Source organism: Bemisia tabaci, chromosome 1, assembly GCF_918797505.1.
Source record: "Bemisia tabaci chromosome 1, PGI_BMITA_v3".
NCBI lineage: Eukaryota > Metazoa > Arthropoda > Insecta > Hemiptera > Aleyrodidae > Bemisia > Bemisia tabaci.
Genome location: NC_092793.1, coordinates 61,379,122 through 61,400,415, shown reverse-complemented (window position 1 = coordinate 61,400,415; position 21,294 = coordinate 61,379,122).

Below are 21,294 nucleotides of genomic sequence, written 5' to 3'. Positions count from 1 at the left end.
CTTTTGAAGGAAACTCGATTCCGAAAATTTGACACTTACTGCTCTCTTCGCTTTCATGGTAGATTACGTCATATGTTTATTTTTGCTCACTTGAATATGCTGCCACGTTGCCAAAGAGCGCAGGAATGCCCAAATTCCTGAAAATGAAAAATTCAACCCACTGGAGTCGAGAATGATTTGCTACGTTATCCCGCAGTTTCAGTCAGCGCAGCGTGATTGTGTCATCATCCCTGCGTGACGCGCCTTCAATTTCAGCCAGCGAATAGAGAGACATCATCCGCGGTTGAATATAGTTATCTCAAATACGCCTCCCTTAAATAATGGCATACACCCATGTATGTATATCCATGGCTACGCGAAAATTAAGCCTATTTATCTTCGATTGCAACGTTGATTACCTCTACTCATGTATAATTTAAGTTCAATTTTTTTTTAAAATTTACGAACAGTTATACTTAAAATTGTACTCATACGAATTTTCCTACATCACTTCATTCATATTCACAGAAAATTTCGAGATAATATTGTGATCAATTTCTTTTTTTTTTAAAAAAAAATAAAAATAAAAAAATAAAAGATGAAATAAAGAAAAATAAATATAACGTGGTACAAGATGTTGAAACGTTTCAAATCTGTTACATATTTCCCCCGAAATTATGATAAAAACGGGTAAAAAACATGAGTCGAACAATCAACGCGATAGCGCCGGGCGCAAGCCAGCACAACGCGATTAGATTGTTTTACCGGCGCGACGCGCGACGCAGAGTGAAGCGCCTTCAATTCCAGACAGCGGCAATGTGGGCGTCACCCGTGGTCGAATAGTTGTCTCACAAACGCCTTCCCTAAATAATGCGTCAAAAATCCATGGCTATGTGGCTACTCGCAGCATATTTTTTCCGATAGAAATTTTGCACACCCAGATCCAATCGTGTTTATTTTCATTTATTTTTCTTTTACAAAACTAAACAACAATATTTCTTTTTGAAATTGTCTGCGGTTTATCCTTATTCATTTTCAGTATATTCACCGAAAATGTTACTGGGGTAAAAATTTCTTTTTGCGTACTTTATTGGAGAGCAAGTGCATTATTAAAACAAAAAGTTGCCAACGCGATTTCTAAAAATGTTCCGATCTGTTTGAATCTTAACTGGAATTTTTTAGTAATGTTGAACCTATATTGAAAACTGGGAAGCTGAACTTTCCCAATTGATGTTTTAGCACACAACGAAGCCGCACTCAATTGGCTCAAGATTAACACAATTTTCAAACGGAGACATAAGTAACTCTTTAAAAAAAAATTAATAGTTATAATAGTATTTTTTCTTTGTACTTAAGTAAAAATTCAAGCTTATCAAAACATGTTCTACCTTCCAAATCTCTCTAAAAATTGGACTTACGATGAACCCTCTGAAAAAAAATTCTACATAAATGAAAAAACCAAAAGTCAACGAAACGTTAAATGATTATTTCAGCAGATTATTTGATCTACATTTTTGAAATTGAAGGGACAAAAGAGCATCGGATTCGGAGAGAGCTGTTTGAACAATGGGTCTGATACGTTCATCCCAGGGTACATGATGAATGCGCACATCCTTGGGAGCACGGGTGGTGTGAGGTTGCACTCGCATTTGCCGCCATTTTCATCGAACGCCTTTGGATCACGGTCAAGATCTTGATCGGCTGCAAACGTATCCTCCTTAACCTCCTTACATGTAGACTTCTCTCGGTGGAACGAACGACACCCGGAAGTATCATCGCAATAATCAGGCCCTTCCGTTTCCTTAGAAAAGCTTCTCGACTTGGATTCAGTCTTTGTCTCTGCAAAAACTCGCTCGCAAGTTTGTGTTTTAGAGGACTTCCGATTGAATCCTTGTCCACAGTCTGAAGTCGATCTCTTGTTGCAACTTTCAGATTGAGCCAGTGAATGATCAGTGTCAGAGTTTTGAACTTTTTTCTCAATTTGCTCTGAGGAATGAAGTTCACAACGATCGCAGTTTCGGTTGTTATTTGACTCCGATGAGTCACTCGCACAGTGTGAGCTGCACTCACACTTACAATTTTGAAGGACGCTCAGGTTTACCGCGATCTCTGATCCTCCTGTACACCTGTTAGTTGACTCCGCAACGCCGCACTGAGAATTGGAGTCCTTGATGCAGAGTGAGGGCTTGCAGTCACTTACAGAAGGCTTGTCCTCTTCAGCGCGGTTTGATTTCTGGCAAAGCACATGTAAATTGTTCTTGCTACAGCATTTGGGTTCGGAATACTCTTGGTTTTCTTGGCTCCCAGAACTGACCTGAGAATTTTGGCAAGCTGAACAGGTACTGTGACAGAATTCAGATTTTTCAGGATTTCCGCTCACATTGTCCCTATTGTCAGTTCTTGATGTTGCCTCAGAATTCCTGCCGGAATTTTGATTGTTTCTTGGATTTTTGCAACAACAGCATTCCGATTCTTCAGAGCGGTCACATGTAGCTGACGTTTTCGTTGTTTTGTTCGCAATTTGAGAATTTCTGCAAGAGTATGATTTTTTCCTATTCTCAGGCGATGAATCTTCAACATCATCCTCTTCACCATTGGTAGTTACTGTCACTTGAGCCCTACGGGACCATTGGTTAGCAGATACGTTTTTGCAACAGCAGCTCTCCGATTTCGTCGGAGTCTCTGGAGTTGATTTTGCACAAGTTCTGCTTCCAAGGGATGCGGTCACTTTAGAACCTGCTTTCTGTCGGTCAAATAAATTCTTGCAATAACAACATAATTCCTCGTCATTCTCAGGCGATGCGTTTGTACTGCCTCCAGTCTTTGAGATACTCTCACAATTGGCACATTTCGAGCACTCACAAGCTACCTCGCAACACAACCCTGAATTCGTTGAGATTTGAGAATTGGAGGGTCTTGCGGCTTCAAAACCCGTATTCTGCCTTTCGAATTCACAAACGTCCTTGCGACAGCAGTGGTCTTGTTTCTCCAAATTTCCAGAAAATGCAGGCGAAGTCCCAAAATTCAGTCGGCAAGTTAAACGTTCACATAAGTCCTTGAAACTGAAGCCCCCTAATTTCTCAGTATTAGGCCTAAGATTACACTCGACTGCAAGAGATCTTCTGATGCCGCTTTGCTGTTGGCTGTTTGACTCGCATGAGCCGTCAAAGGAGTCATTGTCAAATCTTCGCTCTCTAGAGCTGACGTCATCACAATTTAACATAGATTTACTGGAGTGCCCACAAGTCGAGGACCGTCTAGAGGGTGCACTTATTTGTTCTTTCAGGGGAGGGGAACTGAGGGGATCTTCCTCTGCTGAGTTATATGCATTTCCATCTGAGTTTTGGTAACGCTCTCTCTCCTCCACTGGGCGACATCGATGGACAGACGATTCCCTGGAACGATCTCCCGTTTCGGCAGATGTTGGATCTTTTAAAGTATTAAAATGCTTTGCTGTTTGTTCTTCAGTTCGGTCAAAGTTAGAATCAAATGCTGGGGCAACTGAGTGTGCTTTGAAAGGGTTTGGTCGCAACTCGCAGTGGTTTACGACTAGAGTGCCGTTCTTGATTCTTGTGTCACACACCCAAATTTTCTCAGGCTCAGATTCTGCGTCTGTATTGTCTCCTATCTCCTCAACGCTCACGCTCCGACTTTTTGTATCCTGGGCTAATAGTCCGTCATTTTTACTAAGGTTTGGGTGATGTAAGACGCTATTAGCACTTTTGATTCCTCCACTAGAATTAAAGGTCTCTATGCAATCACAAAGACCAGGACGTTTACCCAAAGGACCATCGAGCTCGTGCTTCTTTCCTCCACAAGAGTTCTCTTTCGTGACTGATGCTTCTTTTATTGTGTCTATCTTACATTCAGATAAGTCCCGCGGGCTTTTGGGATCAGGAAAAATCCCTCCTTGACGAGCGTTGCACGTATCCATTTGTTCGTCCAACAGCGTGTCTTCATCCTCCTCTAAGAGTGGATCTCGGTCTTGATTTCCGGTGTCGGCTTCATCCTTTGACGATTGCCGGGTAGAATCAACCGTAGTATTAGGTTTCCTAGAATTAGAGTTAAGCACGCTCAGGGGTGGCGAGTTGTTTTGAATGATGCGGAGGTTGATCGGTGTAATTTGCTTGTTTCTTGATGAATTTCTCGAACTTTTCGACGACTGACTGGTTGCTCTGGGAACGCGATGCAAAGGATGCAACTCAGTTACTGCAATTAAGGACATCACACACAGGAATAACAAATTCATCTTAGGGTAGATTCGTATACGACCGTGAGCTCAGCTCACGCATGTTCAAAGACTGGTGATGTGGTGGAACATTATTCTCAATGTCTCTGTTTTACTCTTTATGTAGCATATCCTTGAATGTGTAAATTTTTAGGATGAGGAATAAAAAAAATGCCCCGGTCGCGGAGAAAAAAATGGTCTGACAACATTGTGTTCTTGTCCTACGTATGGAGTTGCAACCGTCATGTAAGCGCCAGCTGCACTCTGATTCTTCAAATCAGAGTACCTTGCAATCTGCAAGTTTTCATTCAGCAGTTCTTTGAGCTGAGCTGTGGCGTCGTATGGAAAAAACAAACGGTGGTTATGACGCCGAATCCGCCGCGAAGAGAGGAGAGGCACAAAACGGTATTAGTCGAGTTTCCTGTTAAAACTGTAATTACAAAAACGTTAATTGATCAATTCAGCTTCATTTTGCAATTAGGAACCACAATTTTAGGCTTCGGTTAGGAACAACGTGGTACCGTTAGTTTCCTTATGCACACAAGTGTTTTTACAGATAAGCCAGAAATTTTAGTTCCGAATAGCAAAATTTAGTCCAAATGATTTCACTGATGAGCAACGAGGGAGCCTACACGTAACAGTTGTTTCACTTGCATTCTCCTACTTAGATTTATTTACAAAAATGTGTGAATGAAGAAATGAAAATTAGTTGGGTTTTATGTAGAGTTTTATCATTTGAAATGACAATAATTCCAACAAACTGTACACCAATTTCAAACAGTTGAGAACCGCTGATGCCGCAAGTTTGAATAATTGCGTCCGATATAGTGCAGCCACAGCGGCGCGGGGCTGGCGCGTACGGCTCAAAACGCATAGCACCGCCTTACAAGACCGTATGATACTTCATGCATTGCGCGTTCAGCACGAAGCGCGGAACGCATTGTAGCGCCTTACAAGTCCTCAGGATACTTCATACATCGCACATATACCACGGTGCGCACTCAAGTCGTATTTCCGTGGTATCAAACCCACCTCGATGTACACCATTTCCGAACAGGTCACACCGCGAGCTTCAATCCTAGGATCACAGGAATGTAGCGATTTTGCCATTCTGTATGTCTTCCGGAGGTAATATAATTTACCAGTAGAAATTCAAGTTGGAATGCTGTCACGTGCTATCGTCCAGAAAACGTCAAACTTAGCTAACAGTATTTCTGGTGATCATCTGACGCAACTGGAAACGCTAAACATTTCCCGTGAATATTGACTTGACGTATTTACTTGCGCATGCAATTAGAGAGTGTTTCTGGTCATCACCGATGTATCCGGAAGTGCTACCCTGGTAAAAATTGGCAGTAGAATCTGTGTTCCAAAATACCATAGACCTACAGCCGGCTGTAAGATTTTCAATAGCTTCTATACCCGGCAACACAATTTCTTATAGCCTTTTATAGCCGATGACGATTAATCAACAGCCTGGCGATAAAGTGTATGCTAAACCTTACTAATTACGGATGCTAGGACTTAGTGAGTTTTTGGACTACCGTTCTCTTTGTGGGCCGCAGTATCTTGATTTAATTTGCGAGGAAAGCTCCGTACTTTTGAAGGATGCCTGCCATTCCTAATATGTTGGAGCGCCTTCAATTTCGTATGATACTGTGCAATACCTCTGGTGTGAAAAAGTTGCTTCAAGCGCCGCGGTACGCTGCGGCGCGGCGCGGCGCGGCGGGCGGGCATCCAGCGCTGAACGCGCATTGGCGCCTTCAAACCTAACAGGGATACTTCACGCATTGCGTAATGCGAAGTATCCCTGTTAGGTTTGTAGGCGTCAGTGCGCCGCCGCTCCGCTTTGTGTTAGGCTCTAATATTTAATCTCGCGGAGTCAGCGTTTTTCAACTCATGACTTTGAATGTTTGCACACTCTGTGTGGATTATTCTCATTTTAATTGATGAAAAAAAAATATGCAGTAAAGGAAAATATAATGTGCGTTTTGTAAATATTAAGGTGATTCCGTACAAACTTAAGGATTTAAGCACAAGAATTTCCACACAATTTCTTATAGCCTTTTATAGCCGATGGCGAAAAAACAACAGCCAGGCGATAAAGTGTAAAGCCCGGCGATAGGAACTATAGCCCGGCTGTATAATTTTTTATCGCTTCGTGTAGCCCGGCTGTATGATTTTTTCCACTTTCTACAGCCAGCTATATGATTTTCTATCGCCCTCTTCAGTCGGCTATAAGAACTCCTATGGTATTTTGAAATGCAGCTCCTATCGCCAATTTTTACCAGGGTGAACATTTCTATTAAATATTAACTTGTCGCTGTACACTTTCGCGGGGAATTAGAGAGTATTCCCGGCGATCACCTGATGTAACCGGAAGTGCTGAATATTTCCGGGAGATATTTTCCTTTGGCGCTACTTTTTAAGTCAACGTTTGTTGGGCTTTGAGATATTATTGCACTGGAAAAACTGTGTCTTCCACATTTTGAAATGAGACATTTTTTCCACACTATCGGCACCTTTAGAGCCTTTATGTAGTAGAATGCCCCAGCTCCGGTTAGGCCAACGACAGGTTTTGAGATCAGGTTGAAGAGTTTTGTCGTTTTTTAAAAATTTGCGCATTTTTAAGTGAAACATCACGTTGACAGCGACCTCCCAGAAATCGCGATGTTGAAAATCATATATACTTGTATCATCTGGAAAATATGTTTCAATCAAGGAAACTACGTGCGTCAAATGTAATGTTGTTTTTCGAAATATAATTATACATAGTGTCTTCGTTCATCCCTAAATTAATAGTTTTAACTGGGTGTCACATGTTACGCATATAAATTAATTTTTAGGCACTTTAATTATGAATCACTCGGATAGGACTGCGAATGTTTGAGACGAGCAAATGCTTCCCTTCTCATGTTCCGTTTTTTAAGAAGGATTTCCAATCGATCTAAATCATTCGGTTGCAGAGTTCACTCAAATCAGTACGACTTTCTAGTGTGAGACGGAAGATCCGCCATCTTGATTCTTGTAATTTCACTTTCAATTTCGAAAATGAAGGCGGCAGATCAGATCTAATGTCGCAATAACTATAAGCTTATTTGGCGAGGCCTTCGAGTATAAAATCTAAATGAAAACTTATTCTCGACTGTGTCTTGTGTCCACTTCTAAATCCAAAATATGACAGGAAAGGAAGGGAGAAGATGACAAGTTTATTCCAAACATTTTTATTCGCTTAAAATTGATCCGACATCTAAATCTCGGTGAGCGAGCATCCGTAAAGACTGCGACGACCCTCAACCCCAGCGAGTATATCTAATTCACTCGCAGGGCAACTAGCAGAGTAGTTACTGTAAGTTTCCGTCTCCTCCCTCTTGCCGCGGGCTTTTTGATGTCTGCCTGACTCCTCATGACCAGCCGAGTCCCTGTCACGCACTTCACAGCAGAGCTCTGTTGACCGCTCACAGCGTTGCTCGTCACGTTTTCCACACGCAGCCGGATCAAGAATCCGCACTACTCCGTCCGATTTGGAACATCCACCGTTGTTGTTCTCCAATAGCTGGTTGATCAAGTAATCAGCAATGTACGAGGCCACAAGCTCCTCGATCCTCTCGACGTTCGCCGCGCGAACTAGCTCCTCCTCATCACAGCTTGAGCACCGATAGGACTTTTCCAATTGCTTTTCCGGTTGGCGACAGTGACCCTTTTCCGGTTTCGGTTGCGAACACGCTTCTGATTGACTCGTTTGCTCTGGTTGGGACCTATCGCATGTTCCGGGGCAGGCGTGTGGATACAACTTCGGTTGCGAATGGTGACCAGTTTCCGGACAGAAAGGACCCGTCTCTGGACACTCAGGACCCGTTTCCGGACACTGAGGAGCCGTCCTTTGGGTCGGATGCTGGCACCCATTACATTCGGAGATGGCTGGATTTTCTTCGTCGATGCAGTCGTACTCCTCGGACGATGCCACGATGGTGTTGCCTTGCGAGTAGCGTGGCGAGTAAACGGCTGTCTGAGTGAGTGAGATGCTCTGCGGGGCTTCTTGACGGTAGACCGGTGCATAGTTAGCATGCTGCCCATATAGTTCATCTGCTTGCCGTGGGGCAGCCGCGATGTTGGGAAACCTTAAGTGCAGAAGAGTAGCCACCAAAATGAGACAGTTTTTACGTTTCATTTTCTCATCTAGGTCTGTAAATTGGCTGACAATTCTTTGACTGCCCCTAACTTGTGCGTTAAGAGCGGGAAACTTACGCAGAAAGGTAGATAATACCAGTAAAATCCAAAGTCGAGGTATATGATCTCGAAATCGGAGGCAAAAATCAGGGACACAGGGCTTCCAAGGGCTGTCCGACTTCTCTTTTCACTTTAAAGCGTGATGAAAACTAGTTGGTAACTGAGCAGCTTCCAAGCATTTGAAATTAAATATAAGACACAACACATTTTTAAACCGACATTTTCAATAGGTTTATTTATCATCCAGGTTGAAGCTCCGTCTTAAAGCCGAACATCTCCTATCGCGTGTGGCCCATTGCTGAATTGAGTGGGCCCAGACAATGGCAGGTCATGTGATTTGAATCGAACAGTCGCTGTACGAAAAAATTGGCTTCAATGAAAAGTTCAAATCTCTTCAATTTTTATTTTTCTATCTCCAGTGTTGTAGCATAGAACAAGCCTACCTATCATAGGGACATTTTATTTGGTTCTTAAAAAAATATGAAGTGATTTGTCGTTGTCCGCTGTAACATAATCAGTTCGACAGAGCCAACATCTGGTAAGTTGTAACGGGCATCGTGTCATTCAAGCAGGTGACACAATTTATCAATGGACTTCGTCTAGACAATTGACATAAACAAATCGAGTTACTGTTGTGAGAGAGCTTGCAGGCTCATAATTAGCAGGTAAGTTTTCACGGGCTAATTTCGTAAACATCAAAGACGCATTGGCGCACAGTTGAAGCCTGAGTAAGACTTATTTTTTAAAATACCCCTCGCCCGAAAGCTCAGTAAGCGCATCTTATAGATAGTGCTGGAACCGACCTAAAAGTTGAACTACAAATTTTCTTTTAATGAAGAGATTTATTAATCAGAGAAAACCGCACACATTTTTGCGTTATCACACTGTCAAATGTAACTAAACTTGGATTGTCTTTTGCAAAAAGGAACCAAGAGAATTCCAGTGCCGCTAAGATTGCGCAACTTTGTTTACCTCGCTCTTATAAACTGATCGTCTAAATAAGTTTTATCATCACTCTCAATAAACCATAAATTCAAGACGAAACTTATACCTTCGGAAATTTAATTTTTTACATGATTTCAGTAAACTCAATGCAAAAAATACAAGTTGAACAATCCTAGGAACATTGGAATGTTCTTGGCCTCTTTCTGCAAAATGGAATCCCCTTATATCTCTGTAATATGGAGGTGGTAAGTATGGTGATGAGCTTGGGGTCATACCCCGAAAAATTCATCCATTAAGTCAAAATTTTGTGCGAAGATATTGTCAGGGTTTTTAGTGATGATTAATTCAAAAAATAAATGAATAAATCAGTTTTTTTAATTAAATGCACGAGACCACTTTGGTCGTTAACATCTCTATTAAAGCTAACAAAATTAAACAAAATTTTACCAAAAAGTTTTTTGAAATCGAGAAAATCATCACTCGTGTTTTCATTTCCTAGAACATGATGATTTTTCCTAAACCCTAGCTGCTTAACTGATTTTCCACTGTGCGCTTTTCAGTTGTAGAAACATGAGATTCGAAGGCAGACACAAGACACGAGGCCCATTCATTAGTTTTCTCGCTGAATAGTCAATGAAAATTGCAGTCAGCGCATCTTTAGTGTGACAGTCGATCAAGAAATTTCTCTGCGTTCGGATCATGAGAGAAGAGAGAGAGAGAAGTAAGCTAGTCCAGTCAGTCTTGCAATTAATGCAGTCGTATTTATTAAAATGCTCATCAAGAGCTCACCACATACATGCTTGCATGTTGACGAAAAAAGTGCGAAGGCGAAGTTCTTTCCGCAAGAGGTCAAAGTGAAATCACTACGAAAAGATCAATTATGATTTACTTAAGGGATTCAAATTTTACTGTATTTTGATTTCATCCAGTTAAGTAACCGTAAGTATCCATTTGAGCTTCTTTGGAAAACAATTAGCACAATTTGAATTCAATTCTTAGGCGTTTACTAAGATCTTTTTTCTTGGAACAGTGAAATATAGAAGTTTCGAAAAAAGTAGACCTCATAAAATCTGACAAAAGGGAACGAACCCAGAATTAACCCCCCCCCCCCCTCCACCCGGGAAAATTTAAGTGCAATGCGTGGGAGCATCGAGCAGTATGCGTCTGAGGAATGGTGCTCAAATGGAGAACGCGAATGCAAACAAGTCGAAGCTCGCACTCCCATCATTGGTTCCCGCCAATTTCAGTGGTGCGCACGGCAAAATATATACATTGTCGCGCCATTTTCCAAAGAAGCGGGGACTATTCTAGTTGCGCGCATACTGAACATCGGCACCATGCCAGGTTTTTTTTTCGGTTGTATTAAGTACCATGCGAAGTCCGGGACCACGGGGTTGATCACGAAATCAACCTCAAGGAATCCGTATTCCATGGTCCCGAACCTCCCCCAGCCAGGGCCGGATTAAGGGGATGGCCACATAGGCCGCGGTCCATGACGGCAAATCTAGGAGGCGGCAAATTTTGCAATTTTTTTAAATGTAGGTATAAAAAAAAATCGGATTTAGAAAAAAATTACAAACAAAATCTCTCATTTCCTGAGAGTATAGTAATTTCTAATTTTGTCGTCTTTTAGTGATACAAGAGTATAGCACCTTTCATTGATCGAGTTCAGAGAGAGACGAAACACGCAATTTGGGCAGGAACGGCGTGACTGAGAGAGAAATGATGACGAGGACTTGAGATGAAAAGGAGAAGCCCTCGACGCGGCGGACGGCATGTAACACATATTAGCGCCTACATTCCTATAAGACTGCACTCACGCATTATGCATCTAAGACAGTGCGGTCACTGCGGTCAGCGTGAAACGGATAGCGCCTACAAGAATGCATGAATACTTCACGCATTTGGCCAAACACAGTGCGGTCAGCGTGAAACGCATAGCGCCTACAAGACTGCGTGAAAACTTCGCGCATTGCGTCAAACACAGTGCGCTCAGCAGCGGTCGTCGGCATGAAACTCATAGCGCCTACAAAACTGTCGGAATACTTCACGCATTGCTCCAAACATTGTGCGGTCTGCGCGGCACGGCGGCGCGGCGGTGGAAGTTAAAATCATTAAACCACATTTATGTTTGTTCTTTCATAATTTTTTCGTTTATTTCGTATGAACGGAAGGCCTTGTCCACGCAGAGATAGGTTTACGAAACTTAAAGTTCGCGCAAAGTTCGGTGAATTTTTGCTAGTAGTGTTGACAGGGCTCTCCCAAAAAATGTTTCCAACACGAGTGAACGCGTCTTATGCACCCCACCCCCGCTGGCACGTTCACTTGATGGTTTTTATTAATGTTTCAAAACGAATGAGAAGGGGGCGGCAAAATACAGGCGGCCCATGGGCAGCAAGTATGTAAATCCGGCCCTGCCCCCAGCCTTCCTGGGGTTGGAGAGGAGGGGTGAAGGGGGTTCATGATCTTAATAGTCGAGGTTTCCGATCGAATCACGATTCAGAATTGAAAGGTAAGGAAAATTTAAATTCGAATTGACCCTAAAAAGTCCAAAATACACAAACTCTTTGATCTCAAAATTGTGATTCTACGGAAAACGATGGCACCCTAGGTAACAGGCTCTATAGAATCCGAATTTATTTGCCTCGAAGTCCTCCTAGCCGCCATTCAGGAGGTAAACGGGTGGGGGGGGGGGGGGCTCAGTTTTAAAAGTCGTTGCTCCCTTTTGAATCGCAAATTGATTGCTTCCAAATTGAAAGGTGCAGCAAGTTTAAACCTTAATTAACCCTCAATAGTTCAAATTGACCCACCCAATGCCCAAAAGTGACCCCCGACTCTGAAACCATTGAAAACTCAAATTTTAGGTGCAAGCCCCCCCCCCTCCAGGATTTCTTGGGGTCGATTCCCTATTCAACCCCTTGATCGACGTCGCACAACCCTAAGCAACCGAGAAAAAAACCTGGGAAGGGTAGTCTGAAACACTCTAATTTCACGGAACAAATGTTTCTAAAATACTAATCCCACTATAAATTTTTAGAGGAAAATGGATCCATGTTACAGATGTTCTTTGAAAAAATGTTTTCTTTGACAAAGTCTTATCGATATTGAAGGTGCGAAGAATCAGTCATATGTATAAAACGGTTTTCTTTTTTTTCTCATTTTGTATAGTGTGGCACAGAATTTTAGGCTCATATTTGAGATCTGATTTTACCGGAGGGGGGGGGGGCGAGCGATACTTTGACACTATTTTAAATTTCATGGGGGCATGTTCCTCCTGGCCCCTTAATAGCATACGCCCATACTAGGTATGAGCAAATACAGGATGAGCGGAAAGGAGTGTCAACTTTTTTAAACAAGAGGAAGGGTGTCAATCTTTTTCAACTAATTCTTCGACCATAAACCCATGTACCAGACCTTATCTAGGAGATTTCTGTTGCGACATACGGAAGAATCACCTATTTTTTCCCATCATAAAAAAATAAAATTAAATTGTAAAAAAATTAAAGAACAAACTTCAACAGCACACGTGTACACAATTTACCATTGCTTTATTTACACCACATGGCATTGATGGATTGTTTAACAAAATTAGAATTCTGTGAAAATTACTAGGATCTTTAATCAGTGCATTTAAAAGTGGACTTATTAACTCCGTCTCCAAAATTGTCAAAAATTCCAGTCCGGTGGGATTTCAATCATCCACGAAATTGGCGGATAATTTGACCCTCGTCGTCGCGGTAGGCAAAGAGATCCAAATCAGCATCCCTGCGAGAGGCGTTGTGGTAGACCCTCTTGCCGTTCTCACCTCGGTAAACGAACGGCTTGGGGGTATCACCCTCCTCCTCAGACGAGTACTCGAATTTTCTAACCGTGTCTTCATCACGGTAGGCAAAAGTGTCTAATTCAGGATCCTCCTCTGAAGACATCTGAGACCGTTGAAAACTTAAGCCATCTCTATACGCAAAAGTGTCGACATCGATCGGAGAAAACTTGACTTTTCCACCATCTCCTCGGTGGGTGGAAGCGTCTAAGTCTTCCTCTTCCTGCGAGAGTCTGAAGGGACGAACTTGCGGACCGTCACGGTAGGCAAAAGTGTCGACGTCGATCGGCGAAAACTCGACCTTCTCGCCGTGTCCTCTGTCGGTGAAAGTGTCTAAGTCTTTCTCTTCAATCGCCAGTCGAAAGTGTCGAGCTTTAGGGCTGCCATTGTTGGGAAATTCGACGGCATCCATGGGCGAAAACTCGATTATTTTGCCGTCACCGCGATTAGTAAAAGTGTCTAAGTCTCTCTCCTCCGAAGAGAGCTTGAACCTCCGAACTTGGGGCTCATCGCGATACGCGAAATCGTCGACGCTGATCGGCGAAAATTCAACCCTCTTGCCGTCTCCTCGAAGTGCAAGAGTGTCTAAGTCTCCCTCCTCCGATGATACCTTGCTCTGTCGAATCGAGGATCCGTGATGGCCGATGACACCTTCTGAGTCTGCGCCTGACTTTTGACGAATTAGTTGCGTCAAAATTTCCTGCGATTTCTCCAGAACTGTTGGATCAGCCATCAGGTCACTTTTAAACTGGGAAAGTCTTTCCCGGATATTCTGTTCTACTTCATCGGACTCTGAAGAGTCGCCGAAGAGTCTTTGAAGGGCCATGGCCAGGAAAAGCTGCTTTTCTGATTCAGCGCTGGACTTCGGTGATGATTTCTTGACTGGTTTTGGTGGCTTTTCGGCGAAGTCAAGCAGGTCGAGAAAACTCTCGGCTTTGATCGGGGGCTCGCTGGGTTGCGAGTGTTTTTCCGTCACGTCTGGGATTGATGGAAGTAAAAGCAGGGTCAAAAATGACACAAAACCACTCTCAAGGCCTTCAAGCGCGCTCGGAAGGGCTGAGGGTTTTGTCGGCGTCTGGCTAAGGTACAAGAGCGACGATTTGGTCAATTTATGGTTGTCGTCGACTGGTTGGCCGTTGACGTAAAAGGCGCACATGGCGATTGCTGAAAAAAAAGATGCTTTCATGGTTTTTTTCGGATGCTGGCCTAAGTCTAGAATGTTGGAGGGCTCGAGTAATGTTGCATATAAATATCTTGAAGCACAAAAACTAGGGCGTAATCTTGAGCTTCGAACTTTAAGTCAGGATAAAGTGATAGCAGCCATGGAGGAATTTTGGACAAAAGTTCGAGGTTCGTCGAGTGGTCGTGAACTATTAACTTCTTTTGTTGGCGTTAATGAGTTTGAAGTTTAATCTCTTAGTTATTGGAAGTCCAGGTGTGGCATAAAGACGATTGGATGATCGAGAGGCATTCTTTTGGCTGGTTTTTCGGGAAAGTCCAGTACAGGTGATCAATAATTTTATGACGTTGGTTTTAATTCAAGAATGATTTGTCGAACACCTGGTGAGCTCACAGAAACTCCGCAGTGATTCGAAAGAGCGTTGACTCGTAGTTTCCTGTGAACAATGGATCTGTTGCGTGCTCTGTCTGGGCGATGAAGATATTTTTAGTTTACTCCGAAGCATTTGGCGGCATGGTCACATAAAAAATCTATTTTAATGTCGGCCCAGAGATGATGGCATGTTACAATTTCATTTTGTTTTTTTTGCACAGTCACTCCCGCGCCATCAAACACCATAAAATTAGAAAAAAAAAAGAAATAAAAATGTGAGGCGCTTTTCGAGAGCAATCCAACAACGCAGGTACAAATGCGTCACAAGTCCAAAGGAAATGTACATTGTACACTTGCATTATTTCTATCTCAGTCCCATATTGAGTACACGAGGATCCGTGCGTGCGAGTCGAATTATAGATATTGTAAGTCGAGATACACTTGTCTCGATTGCGGTGTTACGAACTTTCCGCTCAATATTTTTTAAGAAGATATAGCCTGGCATATTTTCATGATATCTGCGAAAAACTGTTTTAAAAAGGCAAAGACAAATGTCTAGCCCCAGCAATAACTTATCGTTCTTGAAGAAATAAAATATGAAAGCAAATTTGAGGCGTCTGAAACCAAAAAACCAAGTGTGTGTGTTTTTTCAATTTCACGTGTATGCTAAGGCCGGATCAAAGGTGGCGCCCCAGGGAGAGAAAAGGAGAGAGAGAATATAAAGAAGAGTAACGCTACGTGGACGTATTTCCGCCAGACAGAACTATATGCATACGTACCCGTAACGCAGCTCAACCCAACCGTCCCCTTTTGAATCACGTAACGCTGGCCTGACCCTCCTCTGCTCAAAATTTTCAAAAAATCAAGAAAATAGCTCGAAAAAAATTCGGGTTTTTTTTGGGAGATATTTTGCGTTGCATTGGCTGGGTCGTGTGCCAAAAATATTCATTTGGGAGGGGCGGACTTTTCAATTTTTTGCACGTTTTTTTTTTTTCACAGTTGTTTTTCTCCCGGTTCGGATTTGTTAAGAAACGCTGGTCCAGACCCCCTCCCCCCCACCCCTCTTCTCCTTCTAACGCAAAGTAAAGCTGGCTGAACTCCCACCCCCCTCTCTAAGTGCGCTACGTAATACTTGAACGGCCCCAGAGAGTAGGAACACTTCTCTATTTAAAAACTCACAGTTACCTCTTTCAAAAGTCCCTCACGGAAAAAAAATGACTGTGCGCGGATAACCATCTTGGTTTTGTTAGTTAAAAGTTGGTGCCGTATACATGAAAAAATTGATAGAATAACCAACGGCATCGTATTGTCCACAATGTCTTTAGGGAAATCAATCATTTTTAATTAGTTGCTACTAGCTATTACAAATCTGTTCACCGAGACAAAATTGATGGTAAACTGCTCCAAGCTCTATCAAGTTGACTCATTGCACCAAAGAGTGCGCTTGCGCTTCACCCATCTTGCTTTTGGTTGATGCTACTCGGTTAAGTGGGCTCATTGAACTACAGAATGCGTTAGTGCAAATTATAAACTTGTTGATTATGAAGGTCACCATCTCAGATAACTCGATTAAAGTATTGAACTACAGAATGCGTTAGTGCAAATCATAGACTTGTTGATTATGAAGGTCACCATCTCAGATAACTCAATTAAAGTATTTTGTTAGTAGTCTGTCCCGTCAAGTTTTTACGCTTTACCAACATTGAGTCACCAAAGAAAGCAATCAGATATGGGCTGATTAGGAAAAGTATGTTGATAAATTTTCAAGAATTCATATTCAACCCACCTTGTGTGACTGATAAGCGTGTAATAATATGTTCGTGGAGCGTACTCCTTTTCCCGTCCCTGGCTCGGGCGACGGTAAAGTCGCCGCAAAACTATATGACTTCGCTCAATTAATTATTCTTGACTCTGCTCGGTTTTAATGATAATTAATGGGCATTTATTACAACAATTCAGAAACTCGGACGATGTTAAATTTTTCACTGATATAAAAAAAAACGGATTAAAACGAACTAAAATATTCATCAAAACCAAAAATTATTTCATTCTAAAAGTAAAGTATACCTCATATCGTAATTTTTGAGGGGAAAAATAAAACTAACACTGATAGGAGGTAAAAATAGGGCCGCGAAGCGGCCCATTGATGGCGCGGAGCGCCCTCAGGGGGTTGGACCGCGTAGCGGTCAAGGGGCATAGCCCCCTAGTATTTGACTATTTGCCTAGGCATTTGACAAAATGCCTAATTTTACTATTTGCCTGCGACTTATCGATTGCAGTGTTTGAAAATTTCTTTCCTCCCCCTCCCTCCCCTTGGCACCAAGTTTTACGACAATCCGACGAGCAGGAACCAAGATAGTGTTTTGGGCCACGCCCGCCACCTTGGTTTTTCGAAATTAGACTAAAAATTCGAATTTAATCGATGGAATGGGAGCCGATGTATCAATTTAGGCTACGTCCGCCGTCTTAAATTTTCAAATTCAGAAAATTCAACTTGAAACGCATCATACCCAAAATCTAAGCTCAGATTCGGCTTCCTCGTGAAAAATCGATGCCATTTCATGTATCAAATGTTACCATAGCATAAAGAAAAGAGGGTAATCGTAGGCGTAAAGATTCTATCAAAGCCGGCCGGTATGCGGAAGTAGGCACGGAATCGAAACGTTTGAGCTACGCCGCCAGACGCCGGCGTCAAGCATTTGGTTCGTCCGTTTCCGAGAAAACAAACTTCTTCTTACTCATCAGCTGACCCACTCCGAATCACCCATGTTGCCACGTCGGACTGATATGTTAGAATCTACACGCCTACGTTAATCTCTTTCCTTCATGATATGGTGACATATGATACATGAAATTGCATCGATTTTTCACGAGGAAGCCGAATCTGAGCTTCGATTTCGGATATTATGCGTTTTAAGTCAAATTTTCTTTTATCTTTTTTAAATCACTCAGGAAAATTTGCGGAAACTCATTAGAATAACAGTGTGTATTCTTTTAAAACCATTGATCAAAAATAAAACATTGACGGTATTTGAATCCATTAATCTCCGAGATAACTTGAACACGGTTGTTCTACGACTTTTTACGTATGTTGTTTTCTTCCGCATTGGTTGTCGGCAGCGTAGCGGCCAAAGGCCCCTGGTACTAATAATAGTTTTCAAAATCAATTTTTTTCTACATTCAAAATTCCAAGGAAATGACAGAAATTTATCAGTTCTTACTAATGTTTTAACAATGTTTCTTGTCAATTGTATGCTGTCGCGCTTATAGTGCTTAGGGAGAAACCCTCAGCGCGGCCGGCCGCCGCGCTGAGGGTTTCTCCTTTTCATCTCACGTTCTCGTCATCATTGCTCTCTGCGCCGCGCCGTTCCAGGCCAAATTCCGTGTTCGGTTTCTCTCTTAGTCTTAACTCCAATAATTAAAGGTGCTTTTTATTGTATCACAGAAGGACGACAAAATTAAAGATATACTCTCAGGAAATGAGAGATTCTTTCACCTTTTCTCGTTCGTAATTTTTAAATCTGAATCCGATTTTTCTTTATGGCTACATTTAAAAAAATTGCAAAATTTGTCGCCATGGGCCGCGGCCCATGTGGCCACCCCCTTAATCCGGCCCTGCTAGCTCATAGGGTTAATTTTTGGAAATTTTAGGATGTTTTGAGCAAAATAATGAAAATGAAGTATGATACCGTTACCTCTACTATTTTTTCCCTACCCACAAATAGTGCCTATTGCGGAAAATTCAACACTGCTCATTGATGAATCAGAAAAACTATATACTGTCATACACTCACACTAGCAATTTGGAAATGAAGTTCTAATATTGATCAATGTGAAAATTGGTAAACGGCTTTCAACATGCAAAGGTATATTTCCATCTAAAAAGTTGGCCCTCTCACGCAGAACGCTACCCATTCTCACATGAATGAAGCCTAAAAACCTATGCCAGGGTAAATGTTCCAGAAACAAATTGAATGGCATCTAAATAGGATTATGAACAATTTATTTAAAGGAAATACTCAAGCAGGATCTTGGGTTTCGACGTTTTGTTAATGTGATGCACAATAGTCAAATCGTTTCAGCGCACCTACAGGCAAGAGGCATATAATGAGGGTGTACAGCAGGGTGGCAGATAAGTCTCGAGGTAGAAAGGAACATTGCAAACTGGTAGGAGGTTGCACTGTTGGTATTGCGGATTTGGACAGCAATTGCCAGAGTCTCGAGCAACGTACAGGTTAAGAAGATTCAACACTGTCTCGACCGAGATCCCGTACGTGTTACAGCTGGAGCACTGCGGGGTGAAGAAGGGTTGTCCTAGGCAGACCCCACCCAGAGAGCACACCACCAAAAGCGCCAAAAAGACCTTCATGATTCAAATTCAATGATGAACTATATGCCAAGTGTCCAGCTGCAGAGCTTTTATATGGACCTTTAAATGGAGGTTCAAAACCTCTTTGTGCCCTAAAAACCAGTGAATGATAGCATGAGAAGCAGCTCCTCGTTGTGCATGAATATGTGCACTTTTGATGGAAAGAGAGTGATATTTCGAAATAACAAAGGGAAAACCACTTTCCACGTTCTCTGACGTGCATGTAGAGAGAAAGGTGGTGTGATCTCATTCTGGTCTCTTCGTTGTACCTGCCACGTAGCAAGAATGATGTATTGTGCATTCGTGCATCTGTCGGCACGTGCTTCGGAGAAACTCGACGGGAGCTTGGTTCATTCGAGGAAAATTTTGTCTATTTCTGCATTGATAAGTGGATAGAGCTTCATATTTTTGGAATAGCCGTAGATTTGTTGAGACACTTTCACTGAACACTCAGATACTATTCGTAAGCGATTCGCTCACAAATTTCACAACGTATTGCGTTCGGAGTAAGAAACGAGAGAAAATGAAACTTAAAATTCGTTTTGCACGGAGACCTTTCATATTTTTCCTCTATTCAAAATTTTTGCCTGGTTTAGTTATAATATGATTTTTCCTTAAAACTCACGTAAGATTGAAACTAAAGGATAACATTTTTCTCATTAAGGGTTTTTTTTGCATAACGCATGTTCATGGTATTAAAATATTTTTTGGCATATTTGTCAATGATGCCGGTTTTCGGCTTTTGCTCTGGCAATTTTGTCAATTTTCTCTATCCCAATTTACATTTGGACGCATTTCTATCAAACGGAACTAAGCGCCAATTTGAGTTCCTTTTGAGGAATTTAGAATCCCGGATAGCGCGTTCTGTCAAACGGACCTAAGCGAAGCAAAGCATTGGAAGTAAGGAGAAGGAAAAGTAAGGAAGCAAGGAAAAGCATTGCAAGTATAGGACGGAATAAGCCGGACGGCCGATTCCGCCGCCAATCCAAGCCCTCCTCTACCTTCCTCACCCTATGGCGCTTAGGTCCGTTTGCTAGAAATAGTCCATTTAGGGATTCATTATGACTATATAGCCGCAGACCAAACGCTCCGTTCTAAGGAGGGGAGGGGGCTGAAAGTTCCACCTAAAAGAGAGGGGATCCGAGGGCCCCCCACCGAAAAGTTTGAAAAATGTTTTCCCTTTGAAACGCAACTTACAGCATGTTTATGGTGGATTCCCTGAATTTTTGGAGCTTTAAAACAACTCATTCTCAATGGGCTATTTTTGGGGGAAAAGTGGTCAGTTAACATCCATTACTTTGACATAGAAGATGCCATTGGAGTTTTGATAATTTGCCATTGAGGGAATATCACGAATAAAATGCAGAATGAACTCTCATTTAAATTCATTTGCTGACCTTTTTGACACATAAGTAGGTATATGCGTAAAAGGTGAGGAGATTTGGTAAAAATAAATGGGGTCCATTTATGAGTACGCCCTAATCAGACCTTGGTCAGACCCTCTTTTTTGAGCCGAAAATGGGTCTGATCAGAGTACATAGTCAGTCATGAACGGGCTTCAACTCGTTTTTACAAATATATGTTAGTTTTTAAAAATGTTAGGCCCCTTTGTCGCACTCTATGCCTCGTTAATATATCTACTAAAACCATTTAGAATCTTTGGAGAGAAAGGCGGGTTTACACCTTTAAATGCGGTAGCCGCACGTGGGTAAAAATTATGAGAAAGACGAAATTTCGCGGAAACGAGACGGGGGTCTAGACGGTTCTTTTTGTCAATGGGAGTCTCGGGAAAAAATCGAAAATTTTTTTACCCTAGAACTCAATTTTTGGCTGTTTCCAACTTTCCACGATAAATAAGTATCACTTTTTCCTTTCTCTCTCTTTCTCTTTTTCTTTTACTTCCGGAGTGCCAAGAATCTGGGGAAGAAATCTTGTTATCAGCCGATAAAAGGGAGAAGTTTTATTTTCCCTACCAAACAGTCAAAAAAGTCTCAAGACGTAGCGTATCAATTTCTTCTTGCACTTAATGCCAACGTTATTAAAAACTGTTCAAAAGTAAAAATAAAAAGATGAAGAAAAATCGGGGAAAACTTTTGGGAGTGAGGGAGTGAGTGCAGTGGCTGCATTAGTGGATTCATACTCACGCTGTTTCTTCCTCGCTTAAACCAGTT